Source organism: Podarcis raffonei, chromosome 5, assembly GCF_027172205.1.
Source record: "Podarcis raffonei isolate rPodRaf1 chromosome 5, rPodRaf1.pri, whole genome shotgun sequence".
Lineage (NCBI taxonomy): Eukaryota > Metazoa > Chordata > Lepidosauria > Squamata > Lacertidae > Podarcis > Podarcis raffonei.
The window spans coordinates 24690759-24701109 of NC_070606.1; the positions used below are offsets into that span (position 1 = coordinate 24690759).

General features: G+C 44.6%; 1 protein-coding gene and 1 long non-coding RNA gene across 5 annotated transcripts in view; one reads left to right on the forward strand and one right to left on the reverse strand.

The window, feature by feature from the left end:
• Positions 1-6995, reverse strand: part of OGDHL (oxoglutarate dehydrogenase L) — a 63741-nt gene extending 56746 nt beyond the window's left edge. For all 4 annotated transcript variants that reach the window (XM_053388243.1, XM_053388242.1, XM_053388244.1 and 1 more), the window contains exon 1: positions 6888-6995. The gene's annotated coding sequence lies outside the window, so the exon portion shown is untranslated. The remainder of the gene's footprint in view (positions 1-6887) is intronic.
• Positions 248-6285, forward strand: LOC128413829 (uncharacterized). The gene is made up of 2 exons (XR_008330481.1): positions 248-311; positions 5960-6285. It is a non-coding gene; the product is annotated as an uncharacterized LOC128413829 (long non-coding RNA).
• Positions 6996-10351: the final 3356 nt, after the last annotated feature.

Genomic DNA, 10351 nt, shown 5'->3' on the forward strand with positions numbered 1-10351 from the left:
CCTTAAGGGCGTATCTGTGTATGAATAGGGTGAGCCTGTGACCTGGTTTCAGGAATTAAAGTATTTGCCATCACAAAAGAATAGCCAGGCTGCCCAGCTAAAGCAATCAGTGACCATTAACAGATATCCTGACAAACAGGATTTCTGCTGTAGACCGCCTTCTGTGATGTATTTCTGCTGTAGACCACCCCCTTTTGTGATGTATGTATGATGTTTTGAGGGTGGTCTTGAGTCACAGGGTGGGCAATTTCAAAAGTCTATATAAGGGCTTGCTCACCATTTTTCTGGGTTCCTCCTCCCTCCTGCACGTGGTAAGTGAGGACCCTGCTGCAACAGATCAATAAAGATCAGGCTTACTGGCTGCTTTGCTTCTCAATATTATCTGGTTGGCCTCTGTTATTTTCTCCTACCAATAGGGAACCCACTTAAGGACTCTATATGGGGTCTTGGATACCCCATAAGGGAAAAGGAGCAGGTTATTTTCTATAACAGTCCCATTTAAACAATAATCCATCTCATGGATGGATTATCCACATGGTCAGACAGATTTGCTTACTCTCACAAAGTTTAGTATCATAACATTTTTCATTCAACATTATTAATATCTATGAAGGTAAAGGTAAAGGGACCCCTGACCATGAGGTCCAGTCGTGACCGACTCTGGGGTTGCGGCGCTCATCTCGCTTTATTGGCCGAGGGAGCCGGCGTACAGCTTCCAGGTCATGTGGCCAGCATGACTAAGCCGTTTCTGGCAAACCAGAGCAGCGCACGGAAACGCCGTTTACCTTCCCACCGGAGTGGTACCTATATATCTACTTGCACTTTGACGTGCTTTTGAACTGCTAGGTTGGCAGGAGCTGGGATTGAGCAACGGGAGCTCATCCCGTCACGGGGATTCGAACCGCCAACCTTCAGATCGGCAAGTCCGAGGCTCTGTGGTTTAACCCATAGCGCCACCACCCGCGTCCCTATCTACACATCTTCAATTAATGGAGATACGAAACAGTAGGTCAGAATGTAAAATGAGAGTCAAATCTGTTTAATCCTCAAATTTGCCACAGTAAATCTAGCCTATTTTTTCCTGGTGTTTATTCTACAGCAGAAACTTGGGCTGCAATTATGGATCCACTTTCTTAGGAGTAAGCCCACTGAGCTCTGAACAGACATACCGTATTTTTCGTCCCATAGGACGCTCCGTCCCATAGGACGCACCTAGTTTTTTGGGGGGGAAATAAAGGGGGGAAATTTCCTTTATTTCCCCCCCAAAAAAGCAGGTTGGAGCTGCGCCTCCCTGCTGTCCCCTGAGCTTGTGGGGCTGGCCGATGTCTGCCCAGCGCGAGGGGCGCTCTGATTCAGGGCGCCCCGCCCACCGGGCGGCAGGCTGCTATCCGCAGCGTGGGGAGCCCTGGGGGAACTCCTGCAGGGCTCCCCACGCTGCGGATGTATGCCCGGCGCGAGGGGCGCTCTGCTTCAGGGTGCACCGCGCGCCGGGCGGCAGGCTGCTATCCGCAGCGCGGGGAGCCCTGCGGGGAACTCCTGCAGGGCTCCCCACGCTGCGGATGTATGCCAGGTGCGAGGGGCACTCTGCTTCAGGGTGCCCCGCGTGCTGGGCGGCAGGCTGCTATCCGCAGCGTGGGGAGCCCTGCGGGGAACTCCTGCAGGGGTCCCCACGCTGTGGATGTATTCCCGAAGCGCCGGGCGCTCTGCTTTCAGGGCGCCCGACGCTCCGGGAAGTAGGCTGCTATCCGCAGCCTAGACATCCCTGCGGGAACTCCCGCAGGGCTGCCTAGGCTGCGAATGTCTTCCTGAAGCCTGGAGAGTGAGAGGGGTCGGTGCACACCGACCCCTCTCACTCTCCAAGCTTTAGCAAAAGCCTGCATTCGCCCCATAGGACGCACCCAGATTTCCCCTTCATTTTTGGAGGGGGAAAAGTGCGTCCTATAGGGCGAAAAATACGGTATACAGTGGTACCTTGGGTTACAGACGCTTCAGGTTACAGACTCAGCTAACCCAGAAATAGTACCTCAGGTTAAGAACTTTGCTTCAGGATGAGAACAGAAATCATGCGGCGGCGCAGTGGCAGCGGGAGGCCCCATTAGCTAAAGTGGTGCTTGAGGTTAAGAACAGTTTCAGGTTGAGAACAGACGTCCAGAACAAATTAAGTTCTTAACCCGAGGTACAACTGTAAACGACCACACTGCTCTCAGCAACAATGCTCAACAATCTGAGACACACAGCATTATCCCATAAAAAAACCCCAGAAATTCCTAGTTTATTCTGGTTTACTTAAACCACAATGTGAATACATAGCATGCTGGGGTTTGCATCCCATTTGCTCAAGGTTCTGTCCTCTCTTCACATGTGGGTAAAAGAAACCAGAAAACATGGGGTCTGAATGCAGAATTCTGGTTTCTTGCTCCCAAACAGGCCAGGAATGGAAGTCTGCTCAAGATCAGCACAGGCAAAAGTTGAACCAGTTGTGTTACTCCACCTCAACCCAAAAATTAAACACAAATTTACATCTGGAAACAAATGTTAATTAAACATGGGGTTTATCATAGGTTTAAAAAAATGTATGTTTGTGTGAAAGAGAATTGGATTGCAAAAGAAAAGTGATTCGTATTTATCAAACTGCTGGGGTATAATAAACTAAAGTGGGACAATAAACAGCTGAAGGGCTTTAAAGTATCAGTGCATCTTCTTATGTATATTTATAATACTCCTTGAAACAACTAAATACAGCAATAACCTAGATAACCCCTGCTAAAGACACCATCTGACGGCACAAATGATCCTGTCAATGTCTAACTTACCTCTAACCTCTTGTTCTCAGTCAATTCCCCCCTAAGGAGAAGTTTGCAGCAGACTAATTCTGGTACCAGGTATAATCTTAGGAATGATCTGATTCTTTTTGAACTCAGGTGGAACAATGGAACTACGTATGTCATAGGTCAACAAATTCCCTGGAACAGGTTTCAAAATGTACAAGCCCACATATTTCTGCTGATGGTTAATGCCTCTGGAAAACCTGAATAGTTCACATTTTCATCAATAGTCATAACGCATCTCAATAGGCTTCACTAAAATTGACCTAAGGTTAAATTCACTAAAATTGGACTCATGGTGAATATTAACTTCTGATATGATGAAAATCTACGGACCAGACCATCATACATGGAGCTGCCCTATGAATCACACAGCAAATAGGTATAAAATGGATAATGAATTCATTCACGTTATTCCATACAGAGCTTCATCACAAGATGAAGATCAAGATCAGCGCAGGCAAGAGTTGAACCAGCTGTGTTACTCCACCTCAACTCCAAATCACAATTTCTTATCATTGAGTCCCCCCTAAAACAGATAGATCTGCTGGTAGTACTTATTATTAAACCAAATAAAATAAATGAAGGGATTCAGAGTGACATAGACCCATGGTATGTTTTAATATCCCAGAATAAGCCATTTATAACTATAAATCCTATGAAAGAATCTTGTGTGGGTCTCCAAAATTTTATCAAAACAGGCGGTGCTAGAGTCCCCAATACCTGTCTCATAAAATATGGATCGAGAGTTAGAGGAAAAACTGGAGAATTTGCTTACAACCTGGTATATATCTTAAACAGAGACCTAAATCACATTGAAAATAGTGAGTTTAATCTTTTTAGAACTGAGACTGGGAAGAGATATTTTAACACAAAAGGCCACAGAGGTGGTATCAAATATCACAAGGAACCTTCCCAATGATGCTATCCTAAGTTTTTGGAAATAAGCTCAAAGAAAACAAGTGATATTTCTTTCAAATAAATCTGTATGGCTAGGGTGCAGCCAATGGGCCAGGGTTGGGGAGCTTCTGTTGCCTTAGTTTAAGGTAATAGTTTGATTCAGATGGGAGGGACGCGGGTGGCGCTGTGGGTTAAACCACAGAGCCTAGGACTTGCCGATCAGAAGGTCGGCGGTTCGAATCATTGCAACGGGGTGAGCTCCTGTTGCTCGGTCCCTGCTCCTGCCAACCTAGCAGTTCGAAAGCACGTCAAAGTGCAAGTAGATAAATAGGTACCGCTCTGGCAGGAAGGTAAACGGCGTTTCTGTGCGCTGCTCTGGTTCGCCAGAAGCGGCTTAGTCATGGTGGCCACATGACCTGGAAGCTGTACACCAGCTCCCTCGGCCAAAAAAGCGAGATGAGCGCCACAACCCCAGAGTTGGCCACAACTGGACCTAATGGTCAGGGGTCCCTTTACCTTTACCTTGATTCAGATGTAAAAGAAAGTCATGTTTCCATGCTACACAAACAAGTCTCAGGTTCATAAGCTCCCCGATACTCTCTTATGCACCAAAGGAGAAGAAAACCAAACTAAGTGCAGTTCCTGATGACAACCAGAACTTGGAAAGTTACAGTTCCCTTGGACCAAAGTTAAGTGCTGAACAAGAATAAAAAATGTAGTTTCAGATTCTGGCTCCCCCCCCCCCCACTAATCATGGTCCAAGCAAATCATACCTCCATTTTACCAAAGCTTGAACAAATACCCACATTGGTCTCTACAGCCACAGAAGGTGCTGCAACCTTCCAACAGCTTGACCTCATCCCCAAAGGCACACTCCAACGCGGAACAAACACCACCATGTGCTTAATTTTATGGGGTATCTAGGACCACTACAACTTACTCATTCAACCTGGTTTTGTGTGACCAAAGTTAAGCTTTTAATGAGTGCAGATTTATTTGTTTTTTAAGTGTTGCTTACAGGCATATATGTCTGTGTTTTGTAACTTCTTCCAAGCTCTAGGGAATCCATTCACAAATTTTTCAGTCATGAGGCCAGGTCCTCTTATAGCTCAATAACTAGTTAAAGAACTGGAGGCAGGGGGCAGGAATAAAGGGGCAGCTTTCATAACTAAGGGAACTAAACATTGGGGTGCTTCTGGATCATAGAATCACAGAACTGTAGAGCTGGAAGGGACCCTAAGGGTCATCTAGTCCAACCCCCTGCAAAGCAGGAATCTCAACTAAACCATAAATGACATGACCATCAAAGCTCTACTTAAAAACCTCCAAGGAAGATGAGTTCACCACCTCCCAAAGGAAATCGTTCCACTGTCAAACAGCTCTTACTGTCAGAAAGTTCCTCCTGATGTTTAATAGGAATCTCCTTTCTCATAACTTGAAGCCATTGGTTCGGCTCCTAGCCTCCAGAGCAAGAGTAATCTTTATAGGAATGATGCTTTTTTACTAGTCATAAAGACTCTGAAATCAGGGAGCAGACATTTCATGGGATACCTAAATTATTGAGGATGATAAGAACCAAAGCAAATGAGGAAGAGTTCCAAAAGGACTTTCCTGAACGGGAAAATGTACAACAAAATGGGAAATAAAGTTTGATGGAGCAGCAACTTGTTCAGAATCTGGACTCTCCAGAAGAGATACTGAGGCTGTGCTAATTAGTTCAACAAAAATGCCAACTTGTGTGTGGGCACTGTGTAAAGGGAAATATTGCATAAATGGACTTTTGCTCAAGTGGCATAATTTCCCCTTCTCTTCCACACCACCCCCAGCTCTCCAGAAAAACTGAACATTCATGTTCTAGTACTGTATTTGGTATCTGAACAAAGGCAAAGGTGGGATATAAATGTAATAAATAAGACAAAGAGCTTTTAATAATTAAACTGTTTCTGATATCAATTTATGTGAAGTCACACAAGTATATACCAAGTAATATTCCCACGTATATTTCTAGAACAGATATGGCAAATATATTTTGAAAATCATACTTTAGTCTTTTATTAAGAATATATTAGACATGAGACTGTTTTTCCGATACGCACAGACAAATAATGTGTATATTTTCTTTTGGATTTGCAGGGATTCTTGAAAAACCACCTAATAAATTAACTGTTGCTTCCCTGTTTAACATGTTTAATTATGCATCCTCCCTTTTTCGTATTTATCATTTTTCTTCTTAGTAATGTGCTGGCGAGTTCACAGAGATATCCGATGAAGCAGAGATGAAACACAAGGTCCTGAATCGTTCAGCCAGATACACAAGCGGCAGCCAGGTTACGTTAGCTGAAAATTTATGTACCTTTTAAAGCAGAGATGACCCCATCCATTTAGGTTTCATGCCTGGCTGGACCACGTCTACCAAAGTCCATCATCATCAACACTGCCTCCTTACTCCAAATATGTACCACCAACTGGTTCGGCCTGCACGGAGGCAGCCCAGCAACCCTAAGCTGCACCCATAGAACCCCAGCCCTCAGTGACACAATTAAAACAGTGGTTTGATTGATTGATTTCAAATCCCTCTTCCGCTTCCAAGTCCACCCTCCCCGTTGGGTCAAACTGAAGGGCACCTCTGGCAAGGCAACTAGGCCTTCCTCTCCCAATTATCACTACAGTGGAAAGATGCCTCCAATTAAATGTTAGGGAACCATCAAGAAGACCTTTGCTTAGAGACCCCCCCCCAAAAAAATTGCTGATTAAGCAGCTGTGAAAGGGAAGATCATCCCAACCTAACCCATTCATCCTCATCCAACTTCCTCAGCCCCTTCCCCATTCACCCCTTCTCTCCCATTCATCCAATCCCCTCAGCTCCCCTCACCCCCTTTATTTCTCGTCCCCCCCCCCCGGATCCCTGCTGCTCTCCCCCGCATTCTGCCGTTGCCTTATGATCCCCCTGGCGACCGGCCGAGGCCTGAAGAGGAGGAGGAGGAAGCGGTGTGTGTGCGCGCGCGGGGGGAGGGGGTGTCGCTCCGTTACCATAGAAACCCGAGGTTCCTCCTTCTCCATCCCCCCCCCCCCCCGCCGCCAGAGAAGGGGACAGACCTCGTTTAATTCCCCTCCCCTCCGAACGGAGAAGGGGGGGGAGAGCAGAAAGAGAGAGGGAGATACCTGTTGTGTCACGTGAGGCGCGCGAGCCCGCCGCTCGCCGAGGGATGCTCGCTGAGGAGAACAAGAGGCCCGCCTCCTCCTCCTCCTCCGTCGCCCGCGCTGAGGTAAACGCGGCGGGGGCGGGGCCTGGTGGCGGGAATTCGCTGTCCGCGCGCGGGGCGGTGCTGGAGCGAGGAGGGGGAGCCCGCGCCGGCCTGCGCACGCGCCCGCCAGCCCGCCCGCGGGAGCGGAGGAACGTGTGAACTGGCCCACCACCGCGCGGGAGTTCACACTGCCGCTTCCACGCTTCCGAGGGATAGATAGAGGGACTCTGTTTTTTCCTCCTCGACGCCGCCGCCGCCTCCATGGGTTTCCCCTGTTTTTCCTACCTCTTCACCGCTTCAGTTCCTCACGGTTGTTTCCTGCCTTTCTGGGGGCTGGGGGGGCCTGGTTAATACTCGCCGTGAAGTTGTTACAGTAAGTGCCACGTTTTGAAGTAGTGTTTCTAGAAAAGAAAAAGAAAAATGGTTTCGGTCATGCTGCGTGCCCTTGAGTACCCCCAGAAGGAAAAAAGCACAGCCCCCCCCCATAGGTGCGCCACTATGCAAGCAAAAATGATTGTTTATTTATTTATTTTTACAAGCACGTTTTTTAATTTTTTTTAATTAATTTTCAATTACATTCCAATAATAGCATCCTTGTAACAATGCCAAATTATAATACAAGTACTAATACCAATCGTTCAAATACCAAATTATATAATTTAGGTGTGTGTGTGTCCCCCGTGCGAGCTAGAATTGATGGTTTGATGATTTTCTTTATTTCTGCGTTCCAAAATCTTATTAATTTCAATTGCATTCTGGTCAAAATAATAATCCCTTATACAACAACTGCAATATTAATAACTTCCATTCATGTTGACACATTAAATGATTTATAAGACAACAAGTGAGGCACTCAGACTATATCCTTGTTCTTCCTGTGCATGGCAATTATTTGGTCCGTGGTGTTTCTTTGAAGCTCTTGTGCACCGCTTCCCATCACAGACGACCCCTAAAAATGGTTTATACACAAAAGTCGAAACAATACACCTGTGCAAGACCTCTGAACGCCAGCAGTAAAATGACAGCGGCAGACATGAAAATGTAAAGGGAGGCGAACCGCTGAAATTGATGGAAACGGTTTTTAAAAGCTATGGCGGGGAGTGGATCCTCACCATGTGACAGAAACCCAATAGCACATCCATCTCTATCTCTAGAGTTTCGCAACTGGGGCATCACCACAAAGAAGCCCCAGTTAGGGAATCTTCTTCCTCCTATATTTAAAACAAGTATTATTATTATTAAGTGAATTATGTACCGCCCTATACCCAATGGTCTCAGGGCAGTTCACAGAATAAAATCAAGGTATAAAACCACAAAATACCTAATTAAAAAAACAAACCCAAAATTTTTATGGCTGCAGTATTAAGCCAGGTCTCCACCCCGCCCCACCGCTTTGCTTAACATCCAGCATGATTAATAGTTCTGGCATGCTAGAATTGATGGTTTGATGATTTTCTTTATCTCTGCATTCCAAAATCTTATTAATTTCAATTACATTCCAGTTATGTAGTTGGGGTGGCCTTAAAAGCTTGCTCACCATTTTGTGATCTTGGAGGCCTGGTGATCCAGAATTTGTAGAATTATTCCTAGCTTTCAGTTTGTTTCAGGTTGCAGCCTTGGTATTTTCAAACACCCGCTTTATTGATCCCTTTCTAGTTCTGCTGCCGCTGTTGCATAGAATAATAGAATTTTAGAGTTGAAAGGGGCCCCAAGAGTCAACCCCCTGTAATGCAGGAATCTCAACTAAAGCATCCATGGCAGATGGCCATCCAACCACTGCCTAAAAACCTCCAATGATGGAAGTCTCATTTCAGTACCTTTATTCATAATTTACCCATGCAGCTGGACATAGGTTTAGGATGAGCAGACCCAGAGGCTAAATTCAAAGATGTAATTTATTAAAGCCTGTTGATAATAATATACATGTATTATTTCATCAAGAAAATCCAGATACTCTTGAATTTTATTTTTGTATCTTTCCATCTATGATCAGTATTTGAAATAGAATAAAAGGAAAGTATCTTAGACCTTGACAACATGACTGGTAACAACTGAAAATCCCCATTTATAAGAAATAATTTTATCCCTCCATTCTCTGCTGGAATATATAGCTAAATGACACAAGCACAACATTGCAACATGAACTGAGTTATTTCTTTAGTTTCCTATCATACCTTTTTTGCTTATGTTTTCTTCCAGGCTGCAAATTTGCTTTGATTATGTCTGTTGCTATTTTTGCTGTGCTTCATGGAGCAGCAGAGCAACAGCCAACCAAGGTCTGATCTGTAGAACTGATTAAGATTGTCACTTTCTGTGGCATAAATATCAACATGTATCACAATTTTTGTTGAGGTTACAATGCCGTGGGAATCAAAGCAGAAATTCGCCTGACCTAGAAAGGAACAAACAGAGTGAAAGTGCTGCAATTCATTCAGTAGAGCAAGTGTGTAGCTAAAATGGCTTTACCAGGGTCAAACTATCTATATAATGACAAATAAATTTTAAGAGGAAGCAGGTGTGAAAGCTTTGTATTCTAATTAAACACTGGGGTCACCAATGTGGAGTCCTTGGGGACTTCCCCCTAGAACTTGTGAAACTTCAGAGCCCTCTTATCAAAATGTACTTTGAATGTGCTTTAAAGGTATAGTTTGTACACAGCCTTACAGTGCAATTTACTAATATAAGCTTTCATTTGATTTGGAGTGAATGTGTCAAGACCACATATAAAAACATGCAAATTCAATATATTTCACTTTAATTTTATCTTTGACCAAACCTCATGGAATGTTGCTTATCTGAATAGTGCATAGACTATCCTATTGGAATTTAATTTGTAATGAGGAATATGTATACTTCTAAAAGGAAAAAAAATAACAAATATAGACCCTGAACTGGTGAAATGTGTTGGCATAAATGTTTCAGAGCAGTTTGCATTTTCAGCAAGGTTACCTAGTATTGTGTCTGTGCTTCAGGATTCTCACAAATAATAGACACTTATGACTGAAGCCTTGGATAGCCAGCAAGTTCAATTCTGTCCAAATTTCTCAAAATCATTTACTAGTGTCTAATTAATTCTTATGTATGGAAGCGAGAGCTGGACCATAAAGAAGGCTGATCGCCGAAGAATTGATGCTTTTGAATTATGGTGCTGGAGGAGACTCTTGAGAGTCCCATGGACTGCAAGAAGATCAAACGTATCCATTCTTAAGGAAATCAGCCCTGAGTGCTCACTGGAAGGACAGATCGTGAAGCTGAGGCTCCAATACTTTGGCCACCTCATGAGAAGAGAAGACTCCCTGGAAAAGACCCTAATGTTGGGAAAGATTGAGGGCACAAGAAGAAAGGGATGACAGAAGATGAGATGGTTAGACAGTGTTCTCG